The sequence below is a fragment of the Cupressus sempervirens genome, chromosome 6, assembly GCF_028749045.1.
Source record: "Cupressus sempervirens isolate cs-2001-9-10 chromosome 6, ASM2874904v1, whole genome shotgun sequence".
NCBI classification, from domain to species: Eukaryota; Viridiplantae; Streptophyta; class Pinopsida; order Cupressales; family Cupressaceae; genus Cupressus; species Cupressus sempervirens.
In genome coordinates this window covers 160,425,733-160,446,608 of record NC_143123.1, presented here as the reverse complement: position 1 = coordinate 160,446,608, position 20,876 = coordinate 160,425,733, and the positions used below count along the sequence as shown (strand labels likewise).

General features: G+C 32.9%; 1 protein-coding gene across 1 annotated transcript in view; it reads left to right on the top strand.

Annotated features, from left to right (window-relative positions):
• Positions 1 to 2,630, top strand: part of LOC149551742 (methylsterol monooxygenase 1-1-like) — a 59,999-nt gene extending 57,369 nt beyond the window's left edge. The window contains exon 6 of the mRNA XM_089787248.1: positions 2,294 to 2,630. The gene's annotated coding sequence lies outside the window, so the exon portion shown is untranslated. The remainder of the gene's footprint in view (positions 1 to 2,293) is intronic.
• The last annotated feature ends 18,246 nt before the right edge of the window (positions 2,631 to 20,876 follow it).

Here is a 20,876-nt window from a genome sequence, read left to right as displayed (position 1 = left end):
TCCCTAAGAGAGGGCCAAAAGCCCTTGAATCAATAAATGAGCATATCCACCTCAAGACCCTCAACCCATTGCCCAATCTTTGAAATAGTATCCCTTTTTAGATTAACTGAAATAGGGCTGTAAGAGGGAAAATGTTTAGATACAAGAGACTTAGAGACCTTCTCCAAGCCTCCGCCAAAACACACATAATGGATGTAAGAAGGCCCATTTGCACCCCTAAGAGCCTCCTTCCAAGCCCTAGCTTCCTGCAATATAGCAATGTCAACAGAGGGCAACCCAAACCCCCCACCCAAAGCCATCAAAAGCTCACAAGCCACCAATATGGAGGATGACAACTCAACAATCACTGCACCATGATAGCCCACTATGGAGGTAGAGTCCCTGCTATCTCCTTTACCAGACGTAGTTCTAGAAACCACAATCCCGACTTGTGAAACACCAGTGTTGACCTTCACATTCTCGCCATCAGAAACCCTAGCAGACACGTTAATGAGAGTCATAAGAACGTAAGTTATATCTAAAGAGATCAGTGCATTGGACATTTTTAGTCTAGAGCATGTCTAGTGAGTTCAAGACAAAGTATCTCATCCTTATGCATAACATTAATGTGTAAATACTACAAGCTTCCAAGTACATTAGTTATAACTTAGCAGGGTTTGGAATAATTGTAGCAACAAAAATGCCACATTTCAACCATTACATTATATTATGAACAAGATTAGATATTTTAATTTATATCTATGAATCAACAAGGTCACAAATATGAGACCTCATTCCCGATATAACTATTTAACAAACATCGTAGTAGGGCTTGACTATAACTTAACCATCACATTATGCCAACTTTTGCTAATTATTTTACGTATTTATATATTAGTTTGACTATAAATGTTATTCTCTACTAGTATGTTATAACCACAAATTGCTTATGTTCCAATTTTAGATTATATAGTGCCAATAACTAGAAAATTAATTTAAAGTTGACATTCAAAATTATTGAAAGTGGAGACTAGATTGTGATTATCTCTTTCTAAATATGTTTTAATAAATCCAACACAACATATTTAAGAATGGTCAACACATTGAAATAAGTTAAACTTTGTATCACACACACACGCACATGCACACACATGCACTCGCACACACACCCGCATGCAGGCATGCACGCACACACGCACACCCACACACGTACACACACAAAATGGTACTTTATATGTTTTCACACACACACACATGCACAGACACACACACACAAAATTGTACTTTATATCTTTTCACACACACACACACACACACACACACACACACACACACACACACACACACACACACACACACACAAAAGAATGGTGAACAGATTGCAAAAACCTATAATCTTGATAAATCAATCAATAAAATAATTTGAAATAAGTTAAACTTTATATCCACGCGTACACGCACACGTGTGCACGCACATTTTTTACGACCCATCATTGTGAGGTTATCTTCATTTTTCTATGTAAAACTTCATCCGATATTTGAATTGGTTTTTTTTTTATAATAATTAAATTAAAATTCAATTAACTAAATTGCTTAAAATATAAGTGTATCCATATGGAGTGCTAGTTTTTTATTGTTCCATATTCTCTACCCTTTTCTACTTTTTTATTGGACCCAACCAACCTTGTACAAATATACAACGAGGATTATTGGAATGTTATAACATCATTATTAGTTCCTACCACAAGCAGGATACTATAGCATTCATGTGAATGCTCATTTGTTTTATTTTCTAACCAATCAAATAAATGAATTTTTACAAATATCTGTGTATCTATAATGTTTCTAGTTTTGAGTTTTTAAATTATTATTTTTTTCTTCTTTCTATTGGTTAGTAACATAAATAGTCATGGTAGAATAGTTCAAATGTTGACTTTAAAATATTTTTTCCTCAACTTTAAATTTCTATGTTTCCTTCGGTAAAATCTGACTCATTGATTGGTGGTTGCATTTAATGCATATTTATTAGTCCCTATACAGGGTACTAATGTTTTCATTAGACCCCCTATTAATTTATGCAACTCAAAAAAAAAACTAAGTTCTAACATTCAACAAAATTTTTATTTTTAAATTAATTTATATTGATTTATTCCTTTTTTCCAATTAGTCCCTTGCATTTTTGTTGGGGTTTATTCTATTTTCCCACTTCAAAAAATATGAAAAATAATGGATAGACATCATTAATTGCATTTATTGTACTATTTGACATTGTACTATTCTTATTAATTAAGTGATTTGTGATGACATTGTTCAGCCGGTGGGTTGGGTGCCTTGGAATCAATCAAACCTTTTCGTCATGCCATGGAATGTTGGATGCACGCCTATTCTAAACAATAGTGAATCAAAACACATTGAAATGGATTTCATATTTAATCTCGTTGCAACATCCATAAGAAAAAAAATATTTAATTCCCATTAAAAGACGTGTTTTTAAATGTCTTACAACTGCTCGTCCACTCCCTATTCTTTTGCAAAAGAGGGCATTCATCGGGCACACTTTATTTAGTTTTTTAAAATATTAAAAGGGCTCATTGATGTAAATTTTTATTGTTTTTTCATCTAATTGATTTAAAGATGATTTTGCACTTTTATTTATTTATAAGTAGGGATCTTGAGTTTATATTTATATTGCAATATGCAATTTAAAAATAGATGGCCCATATTCTAGACAATAAACAATTCAAATCAAGGTATTGAAAAATAAATAAAATTGGTTTGATACACACACACACACACACACATATAAAGTAAGTAAGTAGGTTTTATAGTCCACGACACTATGCCATAGGTTTTATATATGTATATATATATATATACATATGTACATACATACATATATATATATATATGTGTGTGTGTGTGTGTGTGTGTGTGTGTGTGTGTATGTACATATGTACATATATATATATATGTACATATGTACATATATATATATATATGTACATAGATATATATATATATATATGTATGTACACATATATATATATATGTATGTACATACATATATATATATATGTATGTACATACATATATATATATATGTATGTACATACATATATATATATATGTATGTACATACATATATATATATATGTATGTACATACATATATATATATATGTATGTACATACATATATATATATATGTGTACATACATATATATATATATATGTATGTACATACATATATATATATATGTATGTACATACATATATATATATATATATATATATATGTATGTATGTACATATATATATGTACATATATATATATATATATATATATATATATGTATGTACATATATATATATATATATGTATGTACATATATATATATATATATATATGTACATATATATATATATATATATATATGTACATATATATATATATATATATATATATATATATATATATATATATATATATATATATATATATATATATATTAAGTTAAAAATAATTATATAAGAGAAAAAGGTAGTAGTATATTGAGAGCTGATGTTCAATATACTTGTAAGAATCTTATGATCTTAATATTCTATGCTCAAACAAGATCTTTAAAGAAGATTTCAACCCTAAAATTTAAAAAAAAACTAATAATAATGGTAGATTATGTTACCAAATCTCAAGAAGAGAAGTAGATACACAATTGTCAAAATCGAAAGTAATAATACACATTACATATTCTTAATCAATTTTTATATGGAAATTTGATTAAGAAATAGACCTATATCTTCTCAAATTATATACATACACATATAGTACAAATCAAGTTTAATATTGAATCATATGATTGCCAATACTTTAATAGACTTAATTTTAATATATTAATACTTTAAGAAAATTAACTTAAATTTTTTTACATAATTAAAATCAAATATATTTCATAATACACAAATATTAATCTCTTTTAAAATTAACATTAAAATATTAATATTGAATATTCACATACTATACATCTTTAGCTATAATTTTTACATGTCCTTTTACAATAGGCAGGGACTCCTGCTCCAATAGAGCTCTTGTCTTTGAGGAAAAAATCTATGGTCCTTATTTTTTTTCCTTCTATAATATTTGGAACATGCATCATCTAGAAATTATCCTTAAAATATTTGAAGATCTTCACCCAATCTAAATTTTATAGGTGTATCATGTAGTTGTGTTGTTTTACTTTGAGAGAGCAATTACATCTACAAATAACTCCCAAATTAGAGCTCACAAATTCTATATTTGTTGGATCCAATGAAGTGCACCAATATTTATTTTGGCAACCAAATCTAGACCCCTTTTGTCATGTCCAAATCCAACCATCTCAGAATTTTGTTGGTTTACTTATTTTATTTAAAAATTAATATGGTAATGTGTATTACAAACAAAATATTACAAATTATTAATAAATTCAAACATTATTGCATTCAACAGGAACTAGATACAATGCGTCCTTGTTATCTACGAGTCTTTGACAAGGTGATGTATGTTACATTCTTGTGTTTGACAAGTTTAGGTTTTGTAAAGCATCTTATTGTTGTATTACATTGAATTTGATGTTTGAATGATTCTATGATGTGATATGAAATTCTTTTTTGGGTAGTAGTTTATTTGTTATTTAAATAATGAGGGAATGTTAATAATCAATTAAATTAAAAATGTTGGTTGATTTTAATTTTTCATATGCCAAGAAAAAGCTTTTGGACGGAAAGGCTTGACAAATGGCTCCAGAGGTGGCCCACCAATAGGAGCTCTCAGCTCATTGGGGGAATGCTTCCTCTGCGATGGCCAAGTTGCCGCCTGATTATATTTCTAGAGATCATACGCCTCCACGTGGTCTGATGGGGCCACAACTCTTCAACCCACCACTCCCACACCCCCAAGTCATAGGTGCAGATACAAGTACAAACTAATAAAGTGGCTCTAGAGGTGGCCCACCTGCAAGACCTCTTAGCTCATTGAGGGAATGCTTTGTGTACGATGGCTAGGGTGCTGCCTGATTTTGTTTCTGGAGATCGTATGCCTCTCCGTGGTCACCGGCAGGGCCGAAACTCTTCAGCCTGCCGCTACCACACCCTTGGGTTGTAGCCTCCTCACCACTTGACCAAAGGTGGTTTTGGAGGTCTTTGATGCTCAGTTTCTCATCCCCCAAGCCATGATTTCAACTAGTCCCCAATGACTCCCCTTGTTGCTCCTGCTCCTGCATGACCTTCTTCCAATATAAATCCTAAGTGGTCTTTCCCTCGGTTGGACTTGGCAATCTTGCCTCCCAAGCCGAAGGGAGATAAAGATAAAGAGAAGAATGATGATGCTGTTGATGGGTGGGCTCTTCCTGAGCCCCCCACCAACCCCATTGATGTATGGGCCCATGATGATCGTGATCCTGCCCCCTCGGTTGGCACTGCACTTGCAACTTGAGGGTTGCTTTATATGCTTTTTTTTATGTATAGTCAAGTGTCTGATCTCTGGCCATGCGAACTCTTGTGGGGTGACCTTAGTGTCCCCTAACCCCTTTTTTTGTGAGTATGTAACTTTATAAATTTTTATTTAAAGGAAGGGACTATTCATAACTTTTTATTTGTTTTTCCTTTTCATATAGTAAATGTATAATTAATATTGGAGGATCAATGATTGGACAATTTTTTTGAGTTTAAGATTATATCTCTTAATTTGTAGGCATTGGGATCTTTAGTTCTTTATTGGGGTTATGTCCCCTCTTATCATGTGTGAGAATTTTCAGCTTGATGTTGTAAGTCATTTAAGTGTGTTTAGTTGCTTGTGTGGATGTATCTTATAAATGTGTGTTGAGGATTCAGAGAAGTACTTTCATTATGTTTTATGTCCATTTCTTATGTTATGGAATATTTTTTATCACCTCATGATACTATTATTATATATATTCCTTGTATTACTTTTATATTTGACTGTATTACATGCCTAGCATTTTGCCTAAATTTTTCTTATGAACTCTTAAACTTTAAATTCACCTATAGAAGAGAGAAAACTTTGTTGCCAAAATCAAATGAGATGTAATTGATCTACACAATCTTTCTTTTTGTTGAAGATATTATATCATCTTACAAATATAGATTTTGTAAAACAAAGTATTGTTTATTACTATAAGAATTTGGCTTAGGCCAGAATTCACCCAAGACCTAAAGAACTTAACACAAGCACACATTAGACCAATAGAGAGAGTATGATCAGAATGAAGATATTTATTCAATATGCCATACAACCATTTTAAGAGTACACTAGGAGTGCCTATTTATAAAGGCCTCAAGAGAGCTTCTAGAATGCATAGAAGTTAGCATCATGATAAGTCATACAACTAGGCACATGTCCACTAGATATGGGTTAGCCTCCATTAAGCGCGAAATTAAGTGCGATGATGTGAGGATAAGCCTACAATGGTGTAGCATGCAAATTGGTGGTGTAGACAACATGTGCTAAATTAGGAGTGTGAATAACTATGTTGTCAACATGACAACTCAGTGAATGATGCAAACTCCTGTGTTGTAGACACCATGTGCATAATTAGAGTTGCATAACTCATGAGAGTACTCAAACTCCTAAGTGTCTCACTTAAATAAATAATAAAATAATGCAAAAATATTAAATAATGCATTAACCTAAATAAACTTAAGTAAAGTGTAATCAGTAAATACTTATTTACACCAACACCCCCCCTTAAGTGCAACTTAGGGGATTGTCCTTAAGCTTACGAAAACTATGATGAAATGCATGATGGGTCCCGACTACTAGGCCATGTTAGGTACCCATATACATAATGATATGCAATCTCTCATAAAGCGGAGGAAGAGGGAAAACCTCATGGGAAAAACCCTCCCCCAAAAAGAGAGATGAATAAGGATGCATAGATGAATGGAGTAATCGAGACCCCGCCATTACGACATACATCCAGTATATACATAAGAGACTGATGAAAAGAGGAAGAGAGATAGGATAGGCTCTGCCCCCCACAAAAGAATAATGTCGAACAGTAACTACTTTGATGAAGAAGCTATTCCAAGATTGCAGAATGGTGTTCCTCCCCTTAGGAAGAAATAATGCCAAAGGTACAAATGAGACACTTCCCTTGTGTGTGGAAAGAATCCCATGGATACGTGATGTCTCTGAAACCTGCTCAACTAGTTGAAGAACCTATCTCAGAGAACTGTTTTCTTTGCAACTGATGAAGAACCCTTCTTTAACTGCTGATCATAAACTTATCCACAATCACTTCAACTTGTGATGATCGATCATGTAGAGAATGAACAAGAGAGTCTGATGGAGCCCTCGTGACAACTGAAGAAGGCACTTCTACGTCAAGAAGAAGAGGTAGATCATCAATACTATCCCCCAAATCTGTCACTGAAGCTAGACCTAGAAGATTGGATGTACCCTGCTATTTTGGACCTATCACTGTGGCGATGTATGCATGTAGACTGAACTGATATAGTGACCTCTCACTGCAATTGTGGATTGAACCCCACGTGTTTGAATCTGTTGAAACACTATCTCTAGTGTCACTATCAATTTCCAAATGATATGATGTGCGGAGAGGAGTAGAGGACAGGCTTGGTGAACTTTCCTCAAAGTATACATCCTTCTCCACAAAAACTTGATGTGTCTTTGGATCTAGAAGTCTATATGCCTTCACACCATCTTCATAACCAATGAAAGTACAAGGCGGAGGTGACTATGCCTTGCATCCCCTGGAAGTTATCTTTGCCCATGCAGGACAACCGAAGACTCTAAAGTGTGTCACAATAGGTTTTTTGCCGCACCATGCCTCAAAAGGAGTCTTGCCATCTAAGGCTGGATGAGCAGATCGATTAAGAATGTGAGTGGCACTAGAGATTGCTTTAATTTCTAATGATGGATTGAGAGACTTGGCTTGAATAATGCAACTTGCCATAGACTTAAGAGTTTGGATCCTCAAAGTTGCAAGATCTGTCTTATGTGGACTGAATGCTGGTGGAGTCTGAAGATCAATTCCCTTGAGTTTACAAAATTTTGTAAGTCTTATGTTCACATACATGCTTCCATTGTCTATTCAGAGTACTTTGATGGCCTTTCTAGATTTCCGTTCTACATGAGTCTTGAAGGCTAGAAACTTGTCCAACACTTCATTCTTGTTATGAAGAAAGAAGACCCAAGTGAACCTTGAAAAGTCATCAATGAAAGTCAGTATGTAGCGACCCTGGCTGAATGCAAAAGGACTTGCTAATACCATGTGAACCATCTGTAGAACACTTGGTGCTCTTGAAGACTTCCCTTTCTATAACTTCCCCTCTGGATGCATATCCACTAAATCTGTTGAAGATTCACCCTTAGAAAAGTTGATTTGAGGTAGACCTTTGACCATTCTGTTTGTGCAAAGTTGCTAAAGATAACGGAAGTCAAGATGACCATACCACTCATGCCATAATTGCATTATTGAATTTGATTGAGATAACAAGGCCTTTGAAGGAGACTTGGGTACAAAATGGGAGAAAGAGTACAACCTTTTGTTATGATTCACTTTCCCCACTGCAACCAAGGAATCATCTTTAAGACTATGCACTTGTACTGAGTTTGGAAGTAACTCAACTCTATGTCCATCTCCAAGGTGAGTGATTTGGTAGATTGATAGGAGATTTGAACTTAGGTTTGGAACATAGAGAACATTTTGAAACTCTCCATTTTCCATTTCCACATTTCCTTTCCCTTCAACTTCCATTTTGCTATCATTTTCCATGAAGATGTGTGGTACCTTTGATTGCTTCATTGAAGAAAAATCCTCCTTTGAAGAACCCATATGATATGAGGCACTTGAGTCAAATATCCATTCCTTTGAAGAATTTGAATTGGCCATGAGTGCTTGCCCTTTGCCTTTTGAATCTGAAGAAGACCCTTTATCCTCATAGCATTAGGCAATGAAACATTATGTTTCCTCATGATGTTGGTCAACTCATCAATCTTCTTGAGATAACACTCATGCTCTTCATGACCTGATTTCTTGCAATAAGCACATTTTTTCTTCTCCTTATTGTTGTCCCCCTTCTTGTTGGAATTTGAGGACTTGCCTTGTTGATTGGATTGTGGTGTTGTCTTTTCTGCATCCTTAGATTTGTTCTTCCACTTCTTCTTACCCTTTCCTTTACTTGAAGACTAGCCAACTAAATTTTGAAAACCCCTATTGCTGGCCACCAATGCTTTAGACTGAGGTGATTTGAGAATCCTCATTGATTTCAACTTCTTTTCTTCAGTATCCAACAAATTAACATATTCATCAAAAGTGACTTTCTTATAGGTAGACCCTAAGGTAGTCTTTGAGGTGTTAAAAGAAGATACCAATGTGGAATACTCTGATGGCAGCTTGTTATGTATGCGATAGATCAATCTGTCATCTTTGATAGAACTCCCACAATTAGTAAGCTTCGTCCTTAGTTCATTCACCTTGATGATGAAATCCTGTATAGAATCATATGACTTAGGATCTAAGGAGGCAAGCTCATCTTCAATTTTGAAAACATCCTCTTCAGATGCTTTACCATAAATATTTTCGAGGGTATCCCAAGCTTCCTTGGATGTAGAACACTTCTTAATTTGATACGTGATCTTATCATCTACCCCCAAACATATATCACCTAGGGCTTTCCTATCCATTGCTACCCAAGCTGAAATATCACTTGCTAAAACTTTATCACCTGCTGGTTTAGGAAGACTACCATCTACATATTGTGAAACTCCATTATGTATTAAGTGATACCACATTTTGATTGATCATGTAGCATAGTTATGTGGAGTTAATTTTGGAAACTTAAAGTTGGCCATAATGCAAAAAATGAAAGAAAAGTGTAGAAAAGATAGAACACAACACCAAGAACACCCCCACTTTTCACTAAATCAAGAAATCCTTACCCACCCACACCCCCCCCCAAAATAAAATAAAATAGATGCTTTGGGAAATTTATCAGTAGTGCGATTACAATGGGTCACTTGCCAATTTTTGCCTTCATTGATTTTTAATTTTGCTTATTACAACCTCTATAAGGATTACAAATTTGGAACTTTGCAATGTGCTACAATTCTAAAGCATACAAAGCAAAGAAAGGCCCTATTGCTGAAAGTGACACTTTTGTCCTTACAACTCTAGAATCTGACTACAGATCTGGAAAGTAGACAAAAAATAACACACTTTCAAAAAAATAGAACTTGTTTTTGACTCCAAATGTGCCAATACGGAGTGTTTGAAGTTGCAAAATGCATAATTTTACAAGTATAGTTGCCAAAAAAATGCAATTTCTAAACAATTTGTGCACCAAAACTAGAAAATAGCTGCACCACTAAAAATTTTAGGAAATTCTACCCAATTTCAAAAAAAGTCGCACCTGATTTGGAGTTCGGATGTCCGAGTTATGGCCTCCCAAAGTCGGACTATAAAATTGAAAATCAATTTGGAGAGGGGTTGCACCAGCAAAAGATGGGGTTAAATTTGATGGTCATACGACCATCTCAGTACTTCAATTTTGGTACTAGAATGATGGTCAGATGATCGTCAAATTTATGCCATTGAAATGATGATGTCAGCATCCTCCTACCTTGTGATGACGTCAATGATGATGTCAATGGCTTACATGGGATATGGCCAGTACAGACAATATGGAAAAAGTCTACGTGGGTAGCTGACGTAGATGTTGAGTCACGTGTATGGAAGGCTGACTATGAAGGCTGATGTGGCTGATGACATAGGCGCTGATTGGATGCCATGCCAACGTGGTATAATGTGGGCTAATAAAATGATGACGTGTGTCGTCTGCTGTGTACAACTGAGTGAATAGTAAATGGCCGTGTGTCAAAGTCTGTAGAATTTTGGTAGATGTGGGCAGGTCACTGGATGTTGTGTGTTTGCGGGTTTTGGGCTCTGTTCCTGTCAAATTATTTTTGTGAATGCCCCAACTTTCATAAGATGCCGGAGGAGTTAAAACTATCGTCGAATTTACAACATTTTATCCCACATGCATGGGGTTAGCGCATGAAGCGCTTTATAAAAGTAAATTACCGTTGTGTCTTCACCAAAGGCAGTCCCACCAGAAGTGGGAATGGTCGCTGGGTCTATGGCCACTCAGCGAAAATTTAATGCTCTCGAAATTTATGTGGCTGGAGGTGCTCCTTTCTACGGTGCTGTTCGTTGCTTAGTGCAATATGGCTGTAATTGTAGAGGTTGAATAATGAGCCCGCCCACGTGATTTAAAATGATATCCCTACAAATAATAAATTCGAATTTGCACCAAAAATACAGAGCCGAGCCGAGGTGTCACTACTCAATTTGGTAAAAAAAATTTCTCTGCCTGTGCTACTAAAAAATTCGAAAATACCAGTTCGGAAATAAAATGCAAAGAAATAAAATAATTACAGATCTGAAATACAATAATCAGATCAATGAAATGACCATACCCAAATTGCAAATCGGGACCTTCAAGTTCTGATTTGCAAAAAAATTGGCCTCATGATCAACTTTCACCTAGCATAGGCAAATTTATAGTCGATCTTCACCAAATCAACGCTTCAGACACAACAGTGAGGTCAGATCTGGCTCTAGACATCCCCAATTTCTGCGGATTCTTCGGATTCAGGTCAAGGTGCTAAAGCATGATCAGTCTTGAATGGCTATGTGTAGAGAATCTCCCTTAGCTCTGATACCATGTAAGAATTTGGCTTAGGCTTGAATTCACCCAAGACCTAAACAACTCAATACAAGCACACAATAGACCAATAGAGAGAGTATAATCAGAATGATGATATTCATTCAATATGCCATACAACCATTTTAAGAGTACACTAGGAGTGCCTGTATATAAAGGCCTCAGGAGAGCTTCTAGAATGCACAAAAGTTAGCATCATGATAAGTCATACAACTAGGCACATGTCCACCAGATATGGGTTATCCTCCATTAAGCACAAAATTAAGTGCGATGATGTGAGGATAAGCCTACAATGGTGTAGCACACAAATAAGTGGTGTAGACAACATGTGCTAAATTAGGAGTGCGAATAACTGTTGTTAACATGACAACTCAGTGAATGATGCAAACTCCTGTGTTGTAGACACCATGTGCATAATTAGAGTTGCGTAACTCATGAGAGTACACAAACTCTTAAGTGTCTCACTTAAATAAATAATAAAATAATGCAAAATAATTAAATAATGCAAAATAATTAAATAATGCATTAACCTAAGTAAACTTAAGTAAAGTGTAATAAGTAAATACTTATTTACACCAACAATTACAATGAATTTGATGTTTGAGTGATTCTATGAAGTGATATGATTTTTTTTTCAAGTAGTAGTTTTAAAATTTTTTGATGGATAAATGACCGAGGCTTGGATTAATTATTTTAATTACAATTATATGTTGAAATTAATTATTATGAAGTGTTAAACTCAAGTAGATTCGAAGAATAGTTCCCAGACTCTGTGAATGAGAGCAAGACTTGCCGAGTCCGAGCTAGAGTCCATCAAAAAGAGGCAAATTGCCTCTGGCCTTAGACTTGGCAGAGTCCTGGTAGAGTCACCATGGACTTGCCGAGTCCAAGGACTCTCTTGACTCGTAGAGTCTTGAGCTCTGGACTCTCTCTGGCAACATGACTCATAAAGTGCAAAAATAATAAAATAAAGGGTTAAGTGAATTGCTTGTGCTTTGTATAACATCTATTTTACCTAAAAAGGTCATTCCATCCTTTGCTAATGCTTGTGATAGAGAGAAAAGAGTTAGAGAAGAGTATTGAGGTTTTAAGAGAGAAATTAGCAAACTGGTGGGTTCTCCCATTTCAATTGTTGATTGTTTGTGCAACTTTGTAGCTTATACTTAAGTATTGAGAATAGCTAAAGGAATCATTTGGAGGAGGCTTCTACAGACTTACTTGCATTTCCATTGTGCAAAAATTGAATGATCTTGTCTTTGTAGTTTGTTCACTACAACCTTCACCTTCTTCATAGACAAATCCATGGCACTGATATATCACTGATTGTATTCGAGATTGTTGATCCGCATGCATAGTGGAACAAAGAGATTGTTCCTGTCTTCAGTGATGAAGACGTGGAGTGGGTTGATTAGGTGGATTGGGAGGTAGAGGTAGTAGTGATGACAATTGGGGAGGCTACAACAGAAGGACACTGAGTGCAGGACCTAGAGGCTAGGAGTGATGGATTTGAGTCTAATTGTGAAGATTATGTGGGCATGGATGAGGACGAGGATGCCCCCAAGGTTCAACCTTGAAGATAGGGAGAGAGGATGGCTCTAGAGTCTTCCATGACTTATCTTAGGTGTATTCGTAGGAGGGCATAGGCTACTAGGAGCCTTAGTCTTCTACACTCTACCTGATATTTTGATATATGTTTAACACTTTTGATTCCATGGATTTCATATATTGTAGACATTTGACAATGATACTAGGTTTAACTTCATATTATGTTATTTAGTTTTTTTTCCTTTAGAAATTTGCTTTTATACTTATGTGATCTATGCAAAATTTTGTATGGGTGTTAAGTAGCTTCTATTTATCTCAATTACTTTGTATTTGATGTTAATTGACTAAATTATGCATGAAAAAATCTTTAAATCCTAAAAAATCTTTGAATTTCATGGGTTTTTAAATTTTTCAAGTCCTTTTTGAGTTTGGTTGTCGAGTCTGAGTTCGAGCCAAATTTTGACTTTCCAAGTTAGAGGTGAGTCTAAGTCCCATAACTATGATTCGAACCTAAGACCTCCCATATGAGAGGCTCACAAGGTACTGTTGTGCTATAGGCTCTTGCCTAGAGTAGTAGTTTATTTGTTGCTATTTAAATAATCAAAGAATATTAATAACCAGTTAAATTAAAGATGGTTGATTTTAATTTTTCATATGGTAAAAGTATTTTTAAATTGATAATTGAGGGTCGATGGTTGAGTAAGTGTCTTGAGTTTAAGATTATAGCTCTTAATTTGTATGAGTTGGGATCTTTATTTCTTTATGGGGTTATGTTCCCTCTTATCACACGTATGAGAATTTTCAGCTTGATGTTGTGAGTCATTTAGTGTGTTTAATTGCTTGTGTGGATGTATCTATATTAACGTGTGTTAAGGTTTGAGGGAAGTACTTCCATTATGTTTTATTGTCCATACCTTATATTACTCATGGAACATGTCTTATTGGTTCATGATACATTATTATATATATTCCTTGTATTACTTGTATATTTCATTAAATTACATGCTTAGTGTGTTTTGTCCAAAATAAAATTTATCAACTCTTAAATTTTGAAGTCAACAATAGAAAAGAGAAAATTTTGTTGCCATAATCAAATGAGTCTTAATTGATCTACACAATCTTTCATTTTATTGAAGATATTATATCATCTTCCAAACATAGAAAAAATGTACTTCATAAGAAGAAAGTATACTCATGCAGTTTAGAATGCATGATAATTTATTTTGAATATATAAATGTCATATGATAATCAATGGTGATTGACTACATAGAATTGAGATATTTTATGTTTGATGTATTCTACAACATACAATTTTTTTATGTGTCATCAATTTTCTTAGACCACTTTAGAGGTCAGCATGTTTTCTTTTGCAAATTTTATTTCAAAGACAATACCATTCCTTCATGGTTGTTTTCCTTCATGGTTGTTGATGAAGTGAGAAGAAAGATACATGTTAAGATCTCAAAACGTTTTGAATATTCTCAATCTACCATATTCCAAATATTGTGCTATCATATGTCTTTCAAGAAGAAATATTAAAATTTATTTTTAAAAAAAGTTAATTTTTTTTTTCCCATACTTGTGTTTTCAATACACATTTTAGTATTCTTCAAAATATATTTTATTTAAAATTTACTATATAAAGAGTAGTCGTATTGAACTAAATTGATTTTTCAACATTTTAGCAATAACAAAATCAGTGTCAATTTTAAAAAAAGCTTTGCATAAACTTTAAAAAAAAAAATACAAAGAACAAATATACTAAAAAATATACTCTAGTTTATATATTTTAAGTTTCAAAGTTCATATATATCAATTTATAGCGATTTATGTAAGTTTGATCAATGTTGGTTATTTCTTTTGTAAACACTAACACCGTGTTATACTTTTTACCTATAATCTTTTTGAGAAGATAAAGTTTAATATAGACTAATTTTATTGTATGTCAAGGCAAGGCATTTCAATGTCAAAATTTGAATAATATTTTTATGATTATGCTATTGTATGAGACATCCATAGTAATTTATAATGTATGATTTAAAATATTGATACAAAATACTCTTTTACATAGTTATTTTAAGAAAATTTGTTAATTACTTCTATTGAGTTTTCATATTTTTGTGAAAGTATACTGCAACAAGAAGTAACAAATTTTTAATTATATTACCCAATAACATGCAGAATAACTTATATACAAACACCACATAAAGCTATAATGATCATAAGTAACATTAGTACCTATAGGTTTTTTTTTTTCAAATTAATTCACATAATGACATGTTTAATGGCTTGAATGTTATGTATGTAATGGAAACTATTCCTATTTATCTCCCCTTAATTACAAAGAGTGCTACTTGTGGTCTGAAGTTTGTGGGGCTCATGATAAAGTTTTTAATCTCCACATTCATATTGTTCATCTTTCAAGAGAAGAGTATAGAGTTGTTTAAGGTTCTTGACTTGCTATTGTAGTGATCTTGATTAATATTATTCAAATTTAACATTAAAAAAAGATAACAATCAAAATTGACATTTAAAAAGAAAAGTATCTCAAATTCTCATTAACATAAATATTCTTCTAAGTGATTATTATGTGTGAATATTCTTATTTCCACTATTCATTTTACTTTCAAACCGACACAATCAATAAGATTACTAAAAGATCGAAACATTGTATTCAATGGGAACTATAATAAAATAGCTAAAAGATTGAAACATTGTATTCAATGGAAATTGTAATAAGATTGCTAAAAGATTGAAACATTATATTCAATGGAACTTTTATTAATCATGAACATTAGCTTTATTTAAGGAAGTTATCAACTATTGCTAATTCCATAGGGATGGATAATGAGTGACATTGATGATGATTTACTCTCTCTTTTGATTTGTGCATGTTACATATCCATCATTGTTCTCTATTTAGATGTTTAGATCTTGCTTCTTTGCTCTAGTTTTGTATCTTTTATTTTATTTTACATTGTATCTATTTATTGGACTATGATTTATGGTTGCTTACTATTGTATGACTTATTATTTATGTAATTTGATATACTTTATCACAATCTATTACTTCGACAAGATTTTAGGTTAATATAAATGATATATTATACACTTAATTTTATCAAAAACAAAAAATAATGATTACAACAACCAAGTTTGCATTTGTTTAAGTGTCTAACTTCAATTATAGATCCTTAATGTGATAATAAGTTTACAAGTGGCACATTCTTGTGTGAAGCTAATCCATTTTATTGAAATCTAATTACCACTCATTATAGATTAGTTTTGATCCCTATCCCCCATTCATCACTTGGGATCAACCCTACTAGTGTAGACTTGACCCAAGTCACTTCCACAATCACATATTGTGGACCTCAAAGTTTTAAGTAAAAAAATTACATAATGGAACTTTACCAACTCATCATAATGATTACAACAACCAAGCTTCTCTTTGTTTAAGTGTCTAACTTCAATTATAGATCCTTAATGTGATAAGGAGTTTACAAGTGGCACATTCTTGTGTGAATTTAATCTATTTTATTGAAATCTAACCATGGCTCATCTTTATAGATTAGTTTTGATCCCTATCCCCCATTCATCACTTGGGATCAACCCTACCAATGTAGACTTGACCCAAGTCATTTCCACAATCACATATTATGGACCTCAAAGTTTTAAGCTAAAAAATTACATAATGGAACTTTACTAACTCCCTCCCACGAGTTGGCAAAGAATTTGATGAAACATGAGCCAACACTTGAAGCCAAGAACAAAAATTTAGATCAGTTGGGCAAAGACCTTCAAAAAAGAATGGATGGTCTGGATACTAGAGTGGGTAACTTGGAGAAAACAATTAAGAAATTGGCTGATCAGAACTATACTATCTTGAAGACCATGGCTAAGAACTTTAACACCTTGTTGAACAAGTTTGAACACGGTAAAGGCCAAGACTCTAAAGTTATGAAAGACGACCAGGGTCTGAGCAAGTGAACAAGGGCTAATTTCAAGAAGAATAAGGGTGTGGAAGCAAAAAAGGTGGATGATATGAAAGCATCTACAAAAAGCATGAACATCCTGACAGACCAAGCAGTGGATCTTCTAAAGACATTGTAGCTATCTTTTTGCTGTCTTTTCATGCATCATTTTTTCCTGGCCTCTTGTTTTTGGCTTGTCTAGTCTGTTCCTTTTTGGGCTACGAGGCATTCTATTTTCTGAGCTTCTCTGCTCTTGTTTCTATGATACTTTGTACAAGGTTTTAGGTCCTTTAAAACCTATTTTTACATAATCAAAACTCCCTCCCACAAGTCATTGTTAGCCACACGAGTACAAATTCATGTTAATTTCTATGTTCTAGTGTTTGAAGATATCCACTCACTCATAATTATATTGATGAACAATGTACAAGGACATCGATGGGTTATCAAAAAATACCTCCATCATAAAAACATCTTGACATGACATAACATAAATATTATCCTAGGGCCTAACTAAGGATAATATGATTCACACAACTTATTAGATTCCTCAAATTTATTTATGAACATTGCTAGTTCTTAATGAAATTAAGATATTGGAAGATGAAGACAAACAAATTCCTAGTAATCAAATTTATGTTGGATCATTCCTATCGATATAGGTTCATTTACCATTTTATTAATACAAGTGTGGATTTGAATTGCAAGATAACACAATCCATTTACAAATCATGACACATTCATTTGATCAAGCCTTAAAATCCTAGTCCCTGTGTGTGTGGGTTCTTCACACTTTGAAGATCACTCTCTCATCTCTAAAATCTAACTATTAGCATCATATTTAAAATAAGTTACTTTTTACAATTAATAATTTAGTATTTGTTCTACTCATTTATCTGAATTGATTGTTTATGTAATTACTTTTAATTAGCCTAAATAATTTAATGTGTGCATTATTTTTTCGCAACTATTGATACAATAACAAATATTAAATTGTACATAATGTTTCTTCAAATAATAATAATTTATATGCAAATTTACCATATGTGTATAATGACATAAATTTTAATAAATATTTAATTTATTTTACAATTTTTTCTATTATTAAATTATTCTACAATAGTTAAACATCCTTGTGTGAATTTAATTATTATTTTTAAATTATTAAATTATTCAATTGATGAAAGCTGAATTTATTTATTTGGCCATCCTTTCTATAACTGAAAAAAAACTAAATAAATATCATTCCTTTTCAATCAAATAAATATCTAACCCCTTTTCAATCAAATAAATATCTAACACTTACATCCTAAAATTAAAGAATGAAAAATCTATTAGAATCACTCAAATAATGTTCAATTTATGTCTTCCCATTTAAACATTTTTTGCTATAAAAAATAATAATCTAAAATTAAACTGTTACACAACTGTATTTTATTTACATTTCAGTTAATAAGAAATGAATATATTTAGTCACTCACTCTCTTTTCTATAACTAAATTTAAAAAAAAAATACTAAATATCATTTATGTCCAATCAAATAAATATAACAAATTTACATCTTAAAATTATTTTTCATCTATAAAAGATAGTGATATTCAATTTGCAATATAGAAAATTATTATATTACGTATCTGGATACTATTTACTCCCCTGAACATGAATACAATTTGAAAGAATGAAACCCACCAAAACACCGTTCACATTTCTACCATATAATGAAAAATGTTGATACCCAATTAAGATATATTAAGATATTCTGCAATATGAAAAAACATTATATTATCTATATGCATGCTATTTACTCTCATGAACATGAATACAATTTGCAAGAATGAAAATGATACCTCTAAAAAACCTTCATATCTCAAAGCACTCCCAAATTATTAATATGTGACTTCTTGTGGGCCAAATTCTCTGATGTCATCGTCCATATTAGAAAGAAAACCTTCATATCTTAAAGGAAATTCTCTCATGTCATCGTCCAAATTGCATTAAGCTTCCAAAATTCAACACATTTAGTCCTCTCATGTCATCGTCCAATTTGATCAAGTCCATTATCGGGGGAAGTAGAAATCAAATTTTGTAAACATTATCATTTTTGTCAAGAAAAAGTATCCCAAAGACGCTCGACTGGTTTTCAATCACGTTGATGTGAAACCAAATGACATTTACATGTAAAACTTACTCTTTGATTTATATTTTTTGTTTGAATTGGAGACAGCACTGAATCTCTTAATCTAAAAATCTGATATTGCACAAGACTTATTAGATCCTAGGAGACGGAAGATTGATCAAGCTTGCATTAATGGCGGATGGAGCTCTATTCTTCTCTTTCAGCTCTTGTTTGAAACCTATACTTAAGCCCAACAAGTCCTTTTATATATCCAAAATCTTTCTGGCTAAAAAATCTTGTCCTGCATTAAGGCTGCCTGCCATCAGAAATTCATTAGAGAAAGGAAAGCCTTCTAGAAACTTGAGTAATCAATTCTCTCCCCACCTTGAATGCAATCACCATGGCTGCGAGCCTTTATTTGAACAAGATGATCTGCCTTCATCAAATGATGATTGTGACAATTGGGTTTACTTAGAAAATGCATCAGATATTGTGAGGTCTAGAATCAAGGCTTACCATGATAAATTAAGCCATCAAGATATCTTGGCGTCTGATTCAGGGGATGAGAGTTTTTACAAGGATTTTGCTGGTTATCTTAATCATGTTTGGATGCAAAAGGATTTGGCAAAGAAGTATTATGGTTTGGCCCTTGCAAGAGAGAGTTCCAATGTAGAGCTACTCATAGAGTATGCTGAGTTTGTGTGGAAACGGTTAGACAACATAACAATGGCTGCTGAGGTGTTAGAAGAGGCACTACTGTTGCCTGACCTTGTAGACAATGTTCAAGTGTGGGGAATGTATTCTTACATTATGTGGCACTCAGAGGATTGATCTAATGCATATTGACGACAATAGACTAGTGTAAATTATCTCTGGTTCTAGTTGTGGCAGTGTAGATTTACATCAAGTCATATTGCCTAGATAGTTGTTTTTCCTCTCTCTTTAGGATGCTTCATATTGTCATACTATTAATTAATCTTGAAAATGTGAGAATTATTTAATGGGTTTTTGGTATATTGGTAAAGTCGAATAATTTTAAAAGAAATTTCTGTAGATCAAGTTAAATGATTCTTAATGAATTCTTTGTGGTCAAGTCTTATTTAGTGCAAAGTTGTGATATCATAAAGAATTAAGTTGAAAATGTTTACTAGATGAGTTTGGTAGAATAAATATCCTTTAATCTTTTAATTTAAATTGAAATGTGTAAACTTAAAGATTATGCCCCTATATTATAACTAAACAATTCTATGAATTTGATATAAAAATTCTCCAATTGAAAAAAAAGGGAGCTTTTTACATATTTATTCTATTCTATTTAAATATTGAAAGACCCTTATAATGTTGTAAAAATGGGGGTGGGGTGTTTGTAAGTGGAATGCTAAATATTCTACAAATCATTTTTGCATATGCCAATTATAGAAAATACCACCAAATAGGAAAAAGATGGGTGATATGCAAGTGGGTGCACTATTATCACCATCATACTTGATCTGCAGGCTGCCTCATTGGTGCCTTGT